Raw genomic sequence first — 19320 nt, forward strand, 5'->3', positions numbered from 1 at the left:
AAGCAACATGTAACACAATACTACATTCTTTAGCACAAGCTCACCTTCTACTAATTTAATGTGCTTCATTCTAAATCAGCAGAAAAATGCACACGTTATGCTTATTGGACTTTGCATAAAAAGATCCTGGGGACCCTGTTCTATATGCCAGACAATGCTACTTAAACAGGCTGAGGAGCACCCCAAATTGAGGTCCCTAAAACAATTGTTCACCCTGTGTTATGGCACTCCCTATTCGTTTGTAGTGACACGCACTGGTGGAAGTGTTTGCCCTCAGGTTCCTCATCCAATGAAAGAAACCTACAGGACAGACCCAGACTTTACCATACCACATAATCTAGCCTTTTTGCTCACACTGCACACCACCCACAGTGGCTCCCTTTTTTTGCCAACAGCTAGACGTCTCAAAAATATTGTTCCTATTTCTATGGAACTTGGAATCTGGGGTCAATTGTGATGATGAGAGCTTAGGGTAGAAGTAGTATCTGAAAGGAAACAGAATGACTTCTCAATGGAGGAGAGATGATCTCATCAAAAAACTCCAATTTGGCATGAAGAGAACCTTCTCCAACACACCTACTGTCATAAAACTAAAGTCTTTTCCTAAGACTGGCAATGCCCGGAAATCACATGGTCATTTCCATGGAACACCATTCTCCTTCACATCAATTGTCTTCATGTTTGAAAGCTTTTTTAATATTGGCAATTAAACGCAATAGCATTCTATAATAGTATGCTGTCAAAATAGTGCACAACACAAGGATAACATCTAACCATAATGGATCAATGCACTATTATTTATGCAAAATGCATGCATCAGGCAAAATGCTCAGGAGTAAATTGCTTATGAAAGACCAGGTAAATAAATCGTTTTGCTTTGTGCTTGAATTTTTGTTGCCATTGAGTATCATTGTCTCATCCATGTAATAAGGGATGTTTAGATAGTGTTTAACTACATGGGACATAATCAAGCTGTTTGCCATGGAATGATTAAAAAAGTGTGAAAACATGAATTAGTATGTGTAGCTCACATTGGATAGCCATTATTGGGATGTTGGCAGAGATGAGGCAATGTTGTGGATTGCTCACCCATGAATCCTCAATGCCTGTGCTGCTGATCTGTGCACAGGAAAATGATTTGGCAGGGCTGCAAATAATATAACAGTGTAGCTAAATAACTATCAAGGTTTTTTCAAATTGAGGTGAGTGATATCATAGACCACTCAAGCTTTGCTCTTGTTGACTATTTGATGTCAATTAGAACTCTAAAGTGAAAGACATCTCTGTTATTGACAGTTATACATCTATAGCAGTATACATTCTTTGTTTTTGTGATTATCATGAATATCATTACCATTGAAAGAACTTATTAATAAATAATTCATTTTAATTTCTGAGTCGGTGAGCAATACTCTGAAAATTGATTTGAGACAAACTTCCATCTGCAAATGTTTCCTTGAATTATCACTTCTAATATTTTACATTGCCAATCAGTTTCTCCAGGATATCTTCATATTCAGAACATCTTTCCTCAACTGTACTACTGAATATCAACACCAACAATATAATGGGATACTAATATCGAGGTAAGGGCATATGCAAAAGTATGGATTTACTATTCCTAACTCCACATTGACGTACCTTGGAGATATATTTACCATGAATACATGTGGAATTAGGCTTGGAAAATCTAGTTTTCTGGAAATCTGGTTTTCAATTAATGTTTGTCTTTAAAGGAGCTGTAAACGAGGTCATAGTACATTTCAAAACCCAAGCAGATATAATCGAACAGGCCTGCTTGTTGCTGGTGATTGTTAGAGATGTTTTTCTCTACACTGGGTGGCCCATTTAAGGTCAGCTGGCATTTTAATAAAATAATCATTCAAAAAATTAAAGTTCGCTGCACAGATACTTATATGAAACTGGAATCTGAACTGGAGTCTTTGAGGAATACCAGAAACCTGGTAGTCGTTCTGGAACAAATTCAGATTGATGAAAATCACCGGAGAACAGTGAGCAATTTCTCCATTTATTAAACTACATATACGCAGTAATCATTTACAACTTATTTTCATGCAAGTTTTCCGGCAAAAAAAAAGAAAGCCCACAGAATTAACAAAGTCATAATTCCTAGCAATGCTTAGATAGTATAAAAAACAAAAGGCATGGCAAATTACCACGAATGGTCATACTCTGAAGACAACACTCTGCACCCCTCTAATTTTCAAGATAACACATTGAAAATGTTTCTGCACATAAGCATTTTAGGTTTTTTTCCATTAGGAGACAATCATGTACACTGGATCACCAACTTTAATTCTTCCTGTTTTTTCGATTCCGAAGTACTGCCCAAAGAGAGGACGTCTTTTTGTAATGCACTTTGTCCGCGGTCTCACATAGGCGGTAACTGCAGTTAGAAAAGGGCATTGTTAGAAAAGCGCTGAATTTATACTTCAGTGTTACTTTCTCAAAGAACATTTTTAAAAAACGAAAATTTTAAAGAAAAAAACAGCAGACATGTCCACATAATTTAACACATGCCATTAAGGTTGCCATCACACTCTATGTCAGTAGGACAACATGTTTTAACTCCGGACATTAAGACTGACAGTCATGTGCCTTCTAGGAATTGTAGTCTAGATTTAACCAATTGGACTGATGCACCAAAAAGCAAGCTATTGTAACTGAAGAGTCCAGGGCTTAAACTGATGAAATGGAGGTTGGGGTGACCAAACACATTAAAATGCAAACTTCATTGGTTTTGGAAGCATTGTGTTAAACAGCAGTGTAAAATGGGCTCCCATCCTGGGCCAGCAAGTATTTCTGATCAATGTTTTTACTTGAAGCTAGGAAATGTTTCCCCAAAGGTTGCACCACATTCGTTCATCAAGCCTCTGAAATAGAAGGTGCATGCTACCATTTTATGTTGTATCGCTGGCATAAGAGTAACAGTACTTCATGCAAAACATAAAGTGTAGAACATATTGAAAGGAGTTTATCAATCAGCACATCGATATAATCCGCTCATCTGTTAATTTGGGTTCAAAAAACAAAATTCAAATGAGTCTTCTATTTGCAACCAATCATTTTGCGACCACTGTGGAATTTTGGAAACCTTCTACTAATTCTCAAAGTTCCAATTCATTGTGGATCACAATCTGACCAACCTCATCAATATTCATGATTTAGACCGCAGAGATAAGAGCTTACAAGGGTCCGCAGACCACCATATCTGTGAATGCCTTTTAAATATTTTCTTTAATGCAGTCAGTTTTTCTTAAAGGAAGCAGGGCTGCATTTAAAAAAAAAGCTTTAAACATTTCAAAAGTTTGTTTGAGAGTAGACAGTGACCCCCTACACCCTAACAAACTTCGTTTTACATTCACAAAGGGAAAGAGCTCTCAAAAATGGGACCCTTTAGCTTTTGTGAAAGGCTTACCACCCCATGTTGGGAGTGAATGTTAATTGTTTTCAGACATGATTTTTATCACAAAACACAAATACATAACATAACGAATCAATCTTTGAAAGGGATGTCCTAAACACTTCACTTCCAAAAGGAGATTCATTAGGCCCTTCAGAACCCATTTTACAATTCTAAACCTGTTACCGGATCACAAAATTGGTTTAGTGCCTTTAAAGAAGGCATTTAGAGTTCACAGACCCTATTATTTAGTAAATCAAAGTGTCAGAGACTGCTAAATGATTTTGTACATCTGGCCCTATGTCCTGTGGAGCAGCAAAAGTACTACACACTTTGGTAAAACCATATTTAAAGTGGTACGGCCTTCAGAACAGGCAAATCTAATGTGTTAACTGCACTGCTTCAGAACAGACAAATTGGGAGCTACAGAAATCTACAAATGACAAGTAGTTAGTATTACGTTTAACACAGTTGATTCAATGACAGTGCATTTTTTCAAAACTGATTACAATCATTCACTCAAATCATAGTGTTTGGACACAAGTCCCTGCAGAGGTATAAACACATTTTCGAAGGTTTTGGTTATTCCCATTTTAACACAGCTGGGTCCATGGATCTGTGTTTGGTGAGTATCTGCCTTCCCAATCAGCCTTGGAGTCAACCTGATGCAGCACTTTGCAAAGGTGGAGAATAACTTCAGGCGTTCAATCATTGCAAAATGCCAGAGAATATGCTTGCTAAAGGCCCGGATATGAACATTTTAGCCACACTCAATAAGTACCGCAGAAGAGACTGACCCGCTACCCTACCGATATTTCAGCATCACAGTCTAACATGGCTCATCAACAACACATCAGCTCACAAAGCATCTCATTATGGGCTAGATGTTGAAAAATTGGAACCTTGTTACTTGCTGGTTGATCCAAAGAATTTTAAAAATTCAGAAACTTAAGATGGTAAAAGGTGCTAAACGAACAAAGCCAGGGAAAGGAAGCTCTCCTTTAGTTTCTAACAGCTGGAGTGAAAGAGGGTTCTAAGTATATTAATATTTGGTGACTTCTTGAACTTTTCTGAAAAGAAACCAAGGCACATTCATCATTTCACACTAAGGGGCCTATTAGGATGGCGGACGGACCTGCGTCCGTCCGCACCCCGAGGTGGAGGGACCGTCCGCAGGGGCAGCGGCGGTCCCTCCGGTGCAATTGTGATGTGACCACCACCCTGACGGTCACATCCCGTATCTTTAACCTTGCGGCGGGTACTGATTGAAGCAGCACCCGCTGCAAGGTTAAAAATGCATGTAAATGCTGGGACGTGCCATAGGTACCCCCCCTGTGCACCCAGACACCCTGGGTGCCCGCAACGGGCCCCCAAACACCAAAGACCACATGCTTTTCCAAGGCGGAAAAGCCGCTGTGGAAAAGCATGTTTTGATGCACATCCTAATTTGGCTGACGGTGTCTTGCAGACACCGCCACCAAATAGCCCTCCACACCCCGCGGATCAGCGGCGGACAGACCTGCAATCCGCCGCTGGTCCCACCGCCATCCTAATCTGGCGGTGGGTGTTTTCTGTGGCCGTGGCGGTGAATCCGCATCCTCCAGGGCGGCGGTGGCTTCCGCCGGCCCGGAGAATACGGATTCACCGCCATCCTAATCGGCCCCTAAGAGTGGGATGGGTATCTGCTTCCATTGCAGCCACAAATAGTATCTAGAAAGTTATATAATGTTAATTCGGACGCCTCTCACCCATGTGAAATTAATTCAGAATTAATAAGAAAGAGGCTAATGGTCAACATAATAGACACTTTGTTACTTCTCCACTGATTAAGAAATGTCTGAGTGATAATGTGACTTCCTTAATAGTGTTAGCGGTTGTGCATAACCCCTACTCTGACAACAGTGTTGAAGTAAACAGCACCCAAGTGTAAGTGGCTAAGCAAGAAGGTTGATGCTAAGCAAGATGGCAGCGGAGCAATAGTAAACTCCATGAGCTCCGCCGCCCGCAGAGATTCATTACAGCTAGTGGCCGTCCTCTGGTCCCCAGTCAACAGCGGAGCACCTCCAGTGCCTTGAGTGGCAGTAGGGGACCCTTGGAAGTGGGGTTCGCCGACCGTGACTGGTGGAAGGCACACAGCTGCCCCGATCATCCCGGATGCCGTATTGGAAAGAGCACAAGTTGATTTACCCATTAAGCAGGCAACCCGTGCTGACTGAGATGACGCGCCAGCTCTAGGAGTGAAGGGGAACAGCATCGGCCGGTGTATTACTGCGCAGTGTAATCCTCGCCCTCTCCAGACCTGACGGTGACTCCCGCTTCCAAAATCGGGATGTGCCCGTGCCACAACACGTAAGATTCTACGGCGGCAGATACACCTCGGAACTCCCAAGACAGGCACCCATTCATAAGGCGTGACTTGGCCTCCCACTAGTCTCATCAATCCCCAGCTGCAGATCGTCTGCAGGACTCACCTGAGCTTCTGAATTGAGACTGAGGACTAATACAAAGAATCAAGATGAGCAGCTCGTCGCGCTATGCACAAAGTAGAAAGAAGATAAGCATGGCAATAGATGCAGCAAGGGAACAATGTGGGCCACATGATGCATGAAGGAGACCTTGTACACGCGCTCATGACCGCTTCTGACTCATCGATCAAATAGTCACAGAGCCAAACAACAGATGAACCTACCCGGCAGGACAGACTAAGCATCTTCAGATTTTCTTTACTATCCCATAAATCCAGCATGCTGTAAATTACCAGCCTGCCTTATCCTGGTGCCTGACTCCAACATGGTGGGTGGCGCTGCAATATGAGCGCGATTAGGAAAGCAATGCAGATCGGCGTTCCTGCATATGCAACTCCAGGCTTTAAACCATCCTCTCGGCAGGACCAAGTAAGCACCTACCGTCTTCTCATCTACTAACCGCCTGAGGCCCGCCTAGCTGCATCTCATCGGCTACTCTTCGACTTGCCTGACCCAGGTGTCTGACACTAAAATGGTGGCTTACTCAATAATAAAAGCGCAATCAGGGTAGTAACAGCTGCTCTGACAGGGGCTGCGAACTCCCTGTTAAAGCATTCGCACTGCATCCTACGCAGAGGAGACATACAAACTACGAAGAAGTGAGGCCCCCACCCTCTCCCTGCAATGTCATGTGGGGAGAAGGGAACACGCAGGGGCACCTAGATGGACACCAGATGAGCTTCCCAGAAGTGAGCTGCCCCGTTGCACAAGGGAATGCCTGATTTAGCCTGGGGAACACCAGCCAATGATGCAGCCATTTTGGGGAACACTCCACAGCAACGCACTTCAGATCAGATAGTGCTGAAGCCTGCCAAACATCTCCCCACCTCATTGATTGATTGCACTAGAGTACAGGAACTAGTGATGGCGGCATGGAATGCGCTGAAGCACGGTCTGACGAACCAGCTGGACAAGCGCCACGGAGCAAGCACTGCCTTGATGTTTGAACTACGCTCAGAGTTTCCCAGTAACACCGGGACTGATGTTGCAGATGGAATTATGACGTTGCCCCTCCGGGCGGAAACCATGAATGTTGTACTCACCACAGAGACCAAGCAACATGGCCGATGCCTGGTCGAGCTGTTTAGGCAGCTATAGAGGAGTTTGGCTCTGGTTCACCCCCTCAGCCATCACCTACCCAGCCAGACATTGGACATAGATTTTCCTCTTCTCTCCGTTGTCTCCTTCCCTCCCCCGCCTCCTCCCTCTGTGATCCTGTGGCTGCCTCTTTTACAGCTTATGCATTTATATTTCTTGTTATTGTGTATTCACTGTTTTTCTCCTACGTTTATTCTTGCTCCTGTAACTGATGTTATTTTGTAACCTGTAACTCGCTGATCCTCAAGTAGAGCGCTCTGATACCTCCAGATCTAGCCAGCACTATATAAAACTCTACAAATAAATAAGTGGCAAAAAAGAAGGATACAAAATCTTAAACTTTAAAAATAGGGATAGAATTTAGTAGTGGCAAATCCACATATTTTGGTAAAGGAGCCCAGAAAATAATCACCTGTGGCTAATCAATTGAAAAAAGACATCAGCTACTAGCAGTTTTGGCAGATCCTTCTCAGCTGTTAAATGCTCAACAAACCTCATTTGGACAATGGGCTTCCTTTCCAATCATTGAGGAGAATCGTAAAATACCTTTGGGCATCTCCAGTTAGATTTGTGTATGCAACTTATTTTTGGGGGTCCAGGGCCCATAGAGCACAGGATAGGCCAGGTCAAAATTGTGCGACAGGTAGTATTTACCCAGATATTATTGGGGTCAAACCTGGTAGCTCCCCTTAGCCACAAAAGGAAATGTAACCTATTCTGAGAAAAGTGGAACTGGATAGTGTCTCCCACTTCCTCTCTAGTGAGTTAAGCTCTGTTAGCCACTGAGTGTTAGGAGTCAGACAGATGTATCATGGAATCTATATCTGTAGGTGATAATAAATGGAGCCATTCTCTTTTACTCAAAATCAATAAGCACACACAATGACTGGTATTTGAATATCATTATTTTGTATTTAGCAGTATTTGTCTACAAATCATGTGCATCAGAATGATCATAGTTAGTATAAACAATTCCGCAGATAATGGGTTGTGTTATGTTAAAATTATTTATATAGCGCAAATACACCAACCGGTTTCTTGGTGTGGCAACAGTTATTTTGGCGATTTGCGAATCAAAGAAAATGTTATATAAGCCCCAAACGTATTTCATCACGCATCCCTAATCGTTTAGTTTCCTGCAATTTATATTACATTTCTTTGACTTCAGAGCAGTTTCTATTCATCCTTATGAACTCTCGTTAAACATTTTTTTAAAAGCATACCCTACGTAGAGTTCATAAGGATGAAAAGGAACTGCTCTGAGGTTAAAGAAATGGAATCTACATTATAGGAAACTAAATGGAGATTCCTGCAAAGAGGGAATAAATACAGCAACATCCAAAATGGTTTCGCTAAAGCAAGATGTGTAACAAGAACTCAAACTCTGGTGAGAAAAAAAGAAAAGAAGGAAGAACAAAATAACGATGCAATCAGAATGATTCTAACGTACAGCAAGGAGAGTTTCAAAATACAGAAAATGCTGAATAAATATTGGAACGTGTGAAAAAAAGATCCTGACATCGGAGAGAAGTTGGGTGCACGATCAGAAATAACATACAGAAAAGTGCCATCACTGTCCAACAACTAGGTAAACCGCCATTCTGTGATAAGGAAACAAGAGACTTGGTTACAGAATTTGCAAAAGGGATTTAGCAAATGTAGTAGCTGTAAGGCATGCGAAATTGGGAAAAACAGGAAAACCATCACGAGGAAAAGTTTTTAACATTAATGTAACTATCACTTGTGAATCCACATATGTAGTGTATTTAATTGAATGCCTATGTGGGAAACATTACATAGGCAGCATGATATGCCAATTAAAGAAACGTATCCTGGAGCATATCAGGGCAACTCCAAACAAGGATACAACATATGCATTAGCAAAACACATGATGACACATGAGGGAAAGACTGGGCTGAACATGGCATACTCTGGGCTAGCCACCGTGCCGCTGCATGAGAGAGGATGTAACAGGACGCTCAAATTGAGACGCTTGGAATCACAACTCATCATAAGATTCAAAACAAAGACCCCCACAGGGCTGAATGGGGATGAAGAAATGTACATTCACCTGTTTCATGTTCATTCATAATTTTTCTTTTTCTTCCTCTGCAATTAAGAATGTTTGGTGTATAAATAAGTGCTTCTGAAGCATGAAATTGACTTACTAACTCATGACATAGATGTGGAAAGTGGGTTTGCGGGCAAATTGGCTGACGTCTATGAATTGCATTGGCTGTCGTTATGTTACATGACTCCATGGTCATAACTGGGCACTAAGCCAGTAAAGAGGGTTTATCAATAGGACACTGTGTCTAATATTCATGCATTTAAGGATTAGGGACACCTAGTCCGGTAATCTTGAAATTAGTGCATTGGTCATCAGTCACTAAGATATATATTATTATCGGGTAACTGTCTAAACGTGTCACTGGTACACGGTAGCAAGGAGTGGTGCCAACAGATCGACATCAAGATAATGATTGGTACTTGGAGTAATATAATGTAACCATTTACCGTATTAACATAAACGGGCATGCATAATAAGTATTGACGCCAAGTAACATATAGACACTTGTAAGTCCACTCTGGTAAAGGATTAATGATGCTTTAATGTTAGTATTTTTCTGTGATGACTACCACTCCCACAATGCTTCATAATGGGTTAAGTGGTAGAGTGGTATAAACAGGTAACAGCGAAGATGAACTATCGCTATGTACCATGACCAAGACCTGTGTGGTTGAAACGCGTAGGGAGGAGTGAGATGGCTTGCTAAATAAATGAATTTTATCATCCCCAGAAGAATGCTGTGTTATTTCTGACTTGGTGAAAGATATATTTTCAAGGCCTGTCCAGCCTTGCCGTATGCACCAGCTGAGAAGAGCACCTTCCGTTGATGGACTGCTTTGTTTGATTATATATGTCAAACATAAGTAAAGAAGAAGTCCAGTTTTTGGATTTTACAGTGTACATAAAGGAAGGTAAAATAAACACCAAAACATTTCGCTAGGAGACTACGGGCAACACAATACTCCATGCCCGCAGCTTCCATCCTTCAAAGTTGGTGAACAGCATCCCTTATGCTGAAAATTTAAGGATAAGGCGGAACAGTAGTTTCCCTAGTCAATAGTATCAAGCACAAGACCAGCTCAATGGGAGGTTTGAGCAAAGGGGATACAGTAAAACAGATTCAAAAGCAGCAAGAGACAAAGCTAATGCTAAACCTAGAGATCAGTTATTATCTGTCGATCAGCCAAAATGGAAAGAATCACAAACAGTGGAACCAAAATTCTGTTTCATCACAGGATACAGTAAACAGCATAAGGAGTTAGGATCCATTATGAAAAAACATTGGCATGTACTACTTGGGGATATTTTCCTCAGACAGAAGTTCGGGGAAGGGCCTTTAATAACATTTTGTAAGGCGAGATCCTTAAGGGATGCATTGGTGACAAAAAGCCCTGGAATTCCATCTACAACTTGGCTCAGAGAAAGCAAGGGCTTCAGGAGATGCCACAAGTGTAAGGCATGCAAATATGGAGAAAATACAACAGAAGTACCCTGACCTTTTACAGATAAAATGTGGCAGATTGGGAAGCGCTTGACATGTAAAATCCAGTTCGTAGTATCTGCCTTAAGATGTAGCTGTTTTAAATTGTACATAGGTAGCACAATTGTACCAGTGCACCAAAGGATCTTACAGCATGTTAGAGTAATCAATAATAAAGAACAAGCGTACCCCATGGGCAGACATTTCCAACAGTTTCATGAGAACAAGCTGGATGATCTGAGGTATTTTGTATTAGATCAAGTGCCACAAAGACTCAGAGGGGACAATAGGGAAAGATGCCTGAGACTGCTTGAATCAAGATATATTGTATGGTTTAACAGTAAGATCCTCAATGGGCACAACACCGAGGAAGAGCTATATGTACATCTGTGAAAACATAATATGTGGAGGGTGATTGCCATTTATCAACCAACAAGAGACAGGTTAACAAATACAATTTTTTTGCAGCTCTCCCATGTATAGGTATTTAAGTGATGTTATACACGTTGATCCACTCCTTTTTAACAGTATGACATTTTTAAAATTTTTGCACATAGGTAATTCACACAGCACTTTAATTTTTTTTAAATTACATTTTGAGATGCCTATTGTGACAGTTATTAGAGGGATCGGGTACTAGCCCAATGATGTTTGAGATGAAAAATCAATTGAACAAAGTAATGGAAGAAGCTCGATGTGGTTTAATCTGAACATGCTCTGAAATAATCCCCCCTGTTGGGAATACAATTGTAAATTACTATGTAAATTGAATAGTAGCATAAACTTGGCATAAGGCACTTGGGCACTGTATTTGTCCTGGAGACATTGCACAAGAGCGCTTTCAACTATATTTGCTTCTCAAGTGTTTTACGCAGCCTGAATAGTTGGGTCGGGTGTCATGATAATAACATCTAGTAATGGCACTTGCTTGTAAATGCTTCACATAAAATACAAAAAGAATGTGGTTAATATTCAGTATGCACTGCCGCAATTCTATGTGGGAGTATTTTATATTATTTTTAAAAAATTAAAAAAGATTTTGACACTCAATTGCACAATATATAGGCCACAGGGTCCAATGAGTAGGCTTGGGCAATGTCATTTGGGTAGGAATGTAGCACTGGTCACTTTAATATGTAATAGACATTGCGCGAAATGAGCTTTATTGTTCGCTCTTAGAGCGTTGCAAATGACCCGGGAAGCTTGGGTCAGATTCTATTAACTTACCGCCAATTTAACAATTGCTTATTATGAGTATTTTGGTGGTTAAAACAATGTTGGCTATTTTATACCATTTGTTATTGTAAAATTACTGGGAAAATATTTCAATCATTTTTACATACCATGTTAAAGCTCTTTTTGCAGATTATATAGGCCACATGGTCTATTGTTTTTACTCAGCCGATGTCATCTATGTTGAAAGGTTGCACTGTCACTTTTTTCATTCTTGTTCAAAAAATGTTTAATTTAATGCTCTGTCACTTCAAAATTTTAAACTGCTATGAAATGGTATAAAAATTGCGGCGAAACAGGTTTGAGAAAGACTGCTTGTGTAGTTGAAACGCATTACCTGGTTGGAGTGGTTTGAAAATAAATCAATATTAAGCGATGCTGAGCGAGCTGCAGTCTGTTTTTTATGGAGGGAACAGTCATTTGTGAAGATATATATATATATATTTATTAAACCACACCTGCTTCCTGAAGGAAAAAGGTATAACACACTCTGGAATCTTGTGAGGCTTTATTGCTTCAAATAAAGGTGCACTCACATCGCGCTAGCACCTCCACAAGCAAATGCATGCTGGTAATTGTGGTCCGGGTGAGCGGCTGTACGGTGCCAGGAACTCACCAAACATGCAATAATGCTCCCAAAGTTATGGGCACGGCCCACACACCAGCTCAAGTGAACGGTGGGGGGAGGTGTAACAACAAAGTCCTCAGCAGATTCCTTCTTCAGGCAAGCCATGTTGCCTCCTCTCTCCCCATTTCACTCCATACGACCTGGATGGCAATATGCCTACTGGGGGGGGGGGGATCCGTGTACTGCCTACAAAGCAAGTCCCCTCAATGCTGGTGTTCCACGGTGCTCCTGACTTAGAGGGTGTGCCGTATGTCAGCGACCAGCCTGCTGACAACACACTAAACCATACCCGCTTCCTGAAGGAAAAAGGCACAACACACTCCTGAATCTTTCAAGGCTTTATTGCTGTTTACAATGCACGGTGTTGGGAGTCCATAAAACACAGTGGCATACGCTTTTCAGCTTTAAATTGCCTTCATCAGTGCCAGTTTCACGGGTTCCACGCTGTGTCAGGGGGTCAAATCAGGGTACAGCTGATGTTTGTTCCGTCCCTGTTTTAAATGCTCTTCACGCCCCTCCTCCAAATAAAGGTATACTCACATCACCTCAATTTATTCAGTAGGCGGCAGTAGAAACAGCGTGCGTCTCTCCCAGTAATAAAATTCAAGTGCTCTGCCATACACGTTTCTGGAATTGCTTCCCTTGTTCACTGGCTGGCTTATGGGGAAAGCATCAGCTGACAATTATCTTGTGCTCATTTTGAAGGTCATTACCCCGCCCCTCTGGGCGTAAGCACGCAGTTTCTCTTGGTAGATGTGGTTCGCAGGTAAGTAAAATCCATAGTGGATGCAGCTTTTTGCTAACTTCCAATTCAAAGTTCTGTTGGGTTGCATGTTCGAAACCACGCTGCTCTGCTGCCCATCTTGTGCCTCACCAAACGGGTCAAGCCGTTCCTGCTGGAGCTGCACTTGTAAGTACCGGACCCACTCGATCAGTGGGGGGGCATCCTCGTGGCCTGGACGCGTATGGCAGAGCGCTTGAATTTTATTGCTGGGAGAGACGCACGCTGTTTCTACTGCCGCCTACTGAATAAATTAAGGGTGAATAATGAACGTCGTGTGGGCTCCTTACTGTGTGAGCAGTCTTTTGTTTTGGATATATATATATACATATACAACACCAGTGCCACTAATGACTGCTGAACACTAATTACAGGACCGGTGCCTCCGACGTGGTAGTGGCCTTGCATAATAATACAGAATCAAAGTTCCAAAAGGAATGGCACAAAGCACTCAGCAGGGTTCAGAATGCAATTTATTAAACCAAGCAGACATGTTTTGGCAACAGAACCTTTATCAATGCCTGTTTGAACGGGAAATGTCAATTACCAATTCTTTAGTCACACTCCCATTGGACAAGCAATCATGGCTACAAACAAAGGATTGAGTATTCACCACAAGTTGGTTAGTTTATTCTGCTATCACAGTATGTGTTCACTGATATTAGTAAGTCCCAATGGAAAATACCTACGTAATCGTAATTTTCATTGTCAATCTGTAACCCACCATGGATGTTGTATGGTATGAATAATTAATTTCACATTTTGGTCTATTTAGAACAGTCTTTCCACTCCATTTAAAGCCAAAGGTAATTGCCACTTCACAAAGTCAATTTGCTTGAATCTTTCATCCTCGTCCAACAGCACAAATTACATTTCATATAATTGAATATATATATGCATATATATATATACACGCACACATTTATATACCTGCCAGTGATCAAGGGCGATGGAACGCCCGAAACGCATTTGGCTTCAACATTAGTGCTACGAGGACGCTGGTTGCGCTGCTGCTGTGCTTCTCTGAATAAAGGACTTCAACTTAGCGGGTGTGGTAATCTCTTTTGGAGGCAACTCGTGTTTGTGTATGGAACGGCTAGCCTGGCCGTGAGAAAGCCTCACTGCTGAAAAGAGCGGGTCTGCAACGCCAACTATTTAGATTGCTGTAAGAACGGTAAGCCGATCGGAGAAGTTGTATGGACACGGCAAGCAACACAGACTGCTTCAAGCATGCCCACTGGGGTTTGTATTGATTTATTCGTGGAGGGAGAGCGGAGCCCACTGGGGCATATATTGACTTTTGGCAAACCACTAGTACCAGGATACATTGTGTGCATACGCCCACTGGGGCGGGAGATATATTATGCACTTGACTAGCCTTAACTGCTCCCTCCTCCTGCCAGTGATCAAGGGCGATGGAACGCCCGAAACGCGTTTGGCTTCAACATTAGTGCTACGAGGACGCTGGTTGCGCTGCTGCTGTGCTTCTCTGAATAAAGGACTTTAACTTACCGGGTGTGGTAATCTCTTTTGGAGGCAACTCGTGTTTGTATATATATATGTATATATATATATACATATATATATATATATGTATATATATATATATATATATATATATATATATATATATATATATATATATATATATATATATATATATCCTCAAAACTTTCTCCCTGCTGGGAAAAACGGGTCGCACAGCCAACTTTGGATTTTACACAGCAATCCTTTTTATTTTGCTCATTTCAAAGGGCAACAGGCACAGAGATCTACGCGTTTCGGTGTCACTTCACCTTGCTCACGATCACTGGGTGTGCCCCACCCACAAACATTTAACCACAACAATTTTTTCAAAAAAACAGTGTTTCCTGTCACATGGTGTGCTAAGGATTGTGGTCCTTGTAGTTTTTACGAATTTTTGACAAAACCAATCTATATAAAGGTTCAACCCAATTTATAAAATATTTTTAACTTAACAAAATTAACTGCATTTATGTCATGTGCCTTCCAATAGGCTTACAATTGTCAATGTTTGATTTGCCTTCCAATAGGCTGACTCATCCTTGATTTAGAGACATTGTCTTTGCAAATTTGATTCATTTTTGACTGTTCAAAGGTGTACATACAACTCTTCCGACTGATTCATCCCATTAGGGTGCAGGGTCCTCAGATTGATAATGAATTTCGACTCAGCTTGTCGCAGTCTTTTCGCTCGATCACCCCCCCGCTCACCTTTCAGAATTGTTTGAATGCCATAAAATTTCAGTTTTTGCCAATCACCCTGGTGTGCTGATTCCATATGTTTGGCTATGGCATTAGAGCGGTCCTTGTGTATTGTGGCCCTCATATGTTGCAAGATTCGGTTCTTCAATTCCACGGTTGTACTTCCAACATATTGCATGGGGCAAGGGCACTCCACAACATATACAGTGAATGGTGTTTTGCACGTGATACATTGTCTTATTTTCCATTTCTTTTTGTTGGCCAAAGTAATTTCTTTAGTTGGCTTGGCTATCTGGCACATTTTACACCCATGGCATTTCATGAACCCTTTAGTTTTCAGCCAATCATCCTGTCTTTTTTTCTGGAAATGGCTGCGTATCAGATGGTCCTTAAGGTTTTTGGCACGCCTGTAGGTTATTATGGGATGTGTTCCAACGATTTCTTTGACAGTGTTGTCTAATTGTAACAACTTCCAATTTCTTCGGAGAATTTTGCCAATCTTTTCACTTTCTTGTGAATAGTCTGTTATTAGACGGATTTTGTTTGCCTCGGGATCAACTGCTTTGTTTTTTCTCTTCAAGCACTCCTCGCGTGTTTTTGTACTGCTTTTTGCGAGGCTGTCTTTCACTGTTTGTTGTGGGTATTTCCTTTGGATGAATCTTTCCATTGTACGTTTGCTGTTCCTCTTCCACTCCTCTTCTTCACTGCATATCCTCCTGATTCTTAAAAATTCCCCGTAAGGGATGCTGTTTAGTAGGGACTTTTGGTGGAAGCTGGTAGCTTCTAACGTGGCATTTGTAGATGTTTCTTTTCGATGGAGAGTTGTGTGAATTTGCTGATTTTTTATGTAGATTTCAGTGTCCAAGAATATTATTCTCTCCTTGCTCATATTATATGTGAATTTCAAATTTTTCACGCTGGTATTCATTGTCTGAAAGTATTCTTGGAATTCAGTTTCTGTTCCGTCCCAGATTATGAATAGATCATCGATGAATCGCTTCCAACTCACCACTTTATTCACCAACCATTCATTTTTTGAGTTCCACGCTATTTCCTGTTCCCACCACCCCATTGTGAGGCATGCGTACGATGGACTAAAGGAAAAACCCATGGCCGTCCCGCTCCGTTGTTTGAAGATTTCACCAGCAAAGGTGAAAATATTTTGTTCCAGGCAAATTGTTAGCATTTCTTCCAACATTTTATTGTGATTTTTGAACTCCAAAGTTCTTTCTTTTAAGAAGAAATTGCAAGCTTTCACACCCATATCATTGTCAATATTGGTATACAAACCAATCACATCCATTGAAATAAGCCAGTACGATTCCTGCCATGGTGTGTCTACCAGGCTCCTTAGTAGGTCACTTGTATCCTGTATGTAGGAGTTTAGTTTGAATACTGATGGTTTTAGGAAGTGATCGACATATTCCGCCATTGGCTCTAGTAGTGAGCCCTTCGCGGAGATTATGGGTCTTCCCGGTGGTTTTTTTTGGTCCTTGTGAATTTTTGGCAAAAAATAAATAGTTGCCAAAATGGGATGAGCCACAGTTAGAAATTTCAATTCCATGTCATCAATTAATCCAGTGTCTTTCCAACAATTCAGTTTTGCATCAATTGACTTTTTTAGTTCCATTGTTGGATTACTTTTCAATTTTTCGTAATGCATGGGGTTTCTCAGTTGTCGATTTGCTTCCCTTTCATATGCACTCCGATCCTGAATTATCACGTTGCCGCCTTTATCGGCAACCTTTATTTCTATTTTGTCATACTCCGTTAGCTGTTTGAGAGCCAGTCGTTCCTCTTTTGATAAATTGTCTGGACCATAGTTCAGTTTCATTTTATATAAATCCTGTATCACTGCTTCTTGAAACAGGTCCACCTTGTTCCCAGGACTTAGTTGTGGATAGAACTTTGATTTCGGTTTTTTACCGCTCAATCCTGCTCCACATTGGGCTATGGCCTGTGATATTGTCACTTCCTGCGTTGGATCTTGCGTAATGTTCATTAGGGTCAGAAAGCCTTCTGCATCCGTTAATGGTACATTTTCCTCATTAGATGTTACTGCGATGATATCTCTTTCCTTTAATGTTTTTTCCCGAAATGCTTTAGCTAGTTTGATTTTTCTTATGTACAGGTATAAGTCAATTCTCACCTGTGCTAGGTTCATGTGGCTTTTGGGACAAAAGTTTATTCCCCTCTTTAATAAAGATGTTTCAGTAGTGGTCAATGTTCTTTCCGATAGGTTGATTACTTGTAGTTCATCCGTTATTTTCTCCTCTGCCTCATTGTTCGTGTCTCCACACCAGTCCTCTCTGTTCCGCCGCTTGCTCCTTTTTCCTCTTCTGTGGCATTTTTTCCAGGCCATTGTCTGCCTCTTCCCCTTCCTCGCCGTGACTGGAATTGAGGTGCAGGGCGGTTCCGTTCCCAATATCTTTGTTGCAATATGAGGCGCATGTCCCCTAAAAAAGGCATCCTTTTGGCGTTCTCATTTTCTTCTCTGGATAGTTGTTCAGTGGAAACTGTGGAGGACGCTAAACTGGACATACTCGACCAAGCCATTTGTTCCTTCAAACCATCGAATTTCCTTGCGAACGAGAAAATGCGTCCATCCGCATAATCATTAGTGTCTCTAATGAATTTAGAATGTTTCCTTTCCATTACGATTTCCTCATGTTTTTCTATTTCTGATTCAAGATCCTCTTTAAATTTAGTCATTTCTGATGTTAATTTTAAGGTATTGATATCTTTCTCCACTTCCTGCAATTCTTCTTTAAGCTTCTCCAAAGCTATATTGATATGTTTGATTAGAATGGCAATTAGTCCCAAAGATGACCCAAGGATATGTTCGCCCCATTCTTCTAATAGTTCATTAGATGCATCATTGTTGTTGGGCATCAATAATATTCTCAGACCCCTGGGTACCATTTTTGCTTCCAGATATTTCTCTAACGTGATAATTTCCCAGGATTTATTGATTTCCTTGCGGCTCAATTTTTCCCAGTTTTTCAATTTACTTCTCACATCCGTTTTCCCTGAGGTTGGCGCTGCACCCGTTTTTTCTCTTGGGGTGGTTTTGTCAAAAAGTTCGGTTACTTTTGTTGCGCGTTTAGCTTCGCGCTTTTCCATGGTTGTGCCTGTGTTAATATCTCCCTGATTGATGATGATGCTTTCACAGACGGATTAAGCTGTTTTTTCCCAATTGTTGGTCGGTACTTTCTGAATAACCACTAGTAGTATTTTTAACCCGCTGACTCACAGTGGAACAATTGCGGTTTTATAACTGGGTCACTCAATTTCCCGATGACAAGCCTGATGCTGGTATATTGCAAGCAGACGCTTTCACTCGCATCCATACAATTCACACGCTTACCGTTTCTTCAGCGCGTGTTCTTTTGTAGCGTTCTGCTCTGCTACGGTCAGCGCTGTTTATATCCGTTTCCAAACAGGCTTCCTCTTTTTGTCTCTCAGCATCGGCGGTCGCTGCCTCCCTTTTAAATATACCTCCAAAGCGGTTCCTTTGCGGGAGATTATGCAGCGCTCACGCATGTGCGGTATCCTGCGGCAGAACCAAGCCGCTATTATCCTCAAAACTTTCTCCCTGCTGGGAAAAACGGGTCGCACAGCCAACTTTGGATTTTACACAGCAATCCTTTTTATTTTGCTCATTTCAAAGGGCAACAGGCACAGAGATCTACGCGTTTCGGTGTCACTTCACCTTGCTCACGATCACTGGGTGTGCCCCACCCACAAACATTTAACCACAACAATTTTTTCAAAAAAACAGTGTTTCCTGTCACATGGTGTGCTAAGGATTGTGGTCCTTGTAGTTTTTACGAATTTTTGACAAAACCAATCT

The 19320-nt window shown here is 41.4% G+C and overlaps 1 pseudogene across 1 annotated transcript in view; it reads right to left on the reverse strand.

Moving 5' to 3' along the window:
- Nucleotides 1-2145: 2145 nt before the first annotated feature.
- The window catches only part of LOC147663586 (mitochondrial amidoxime-reducing component 1-like), a 322187-nt pseudogene continuing 305012 nt past the window's right edge, over nt 2146-19320 (reverse strand). The window contains exon 7 of the transcript XR_015305283.1: nt 2146-2407. The product of XR_015305283.1 is annotated as a mitochondrial amidoxime-reducing component 1-like (transcript). The remainder of the gene's footprint in view (nt 2408-19320) is intronic.

The sequence above is a fragment of the Lissotriton vulgaris genome, unplaced genomic scaffold (assembly GCF_964263255.1).
Source record: "Lissotriton vulgaris unplaced genomic scaffold, aLisVul1.2 SCAFFOLD_1174, whole genome shotgun sequence".
Classification (NCBI taxonomy): domain Eukaryota; kingdom Metazoa; phylum Chordata; class Amphibia; order Caudata; family Salamandridae; genus Lissotriton; species Lissotriton vulgaris.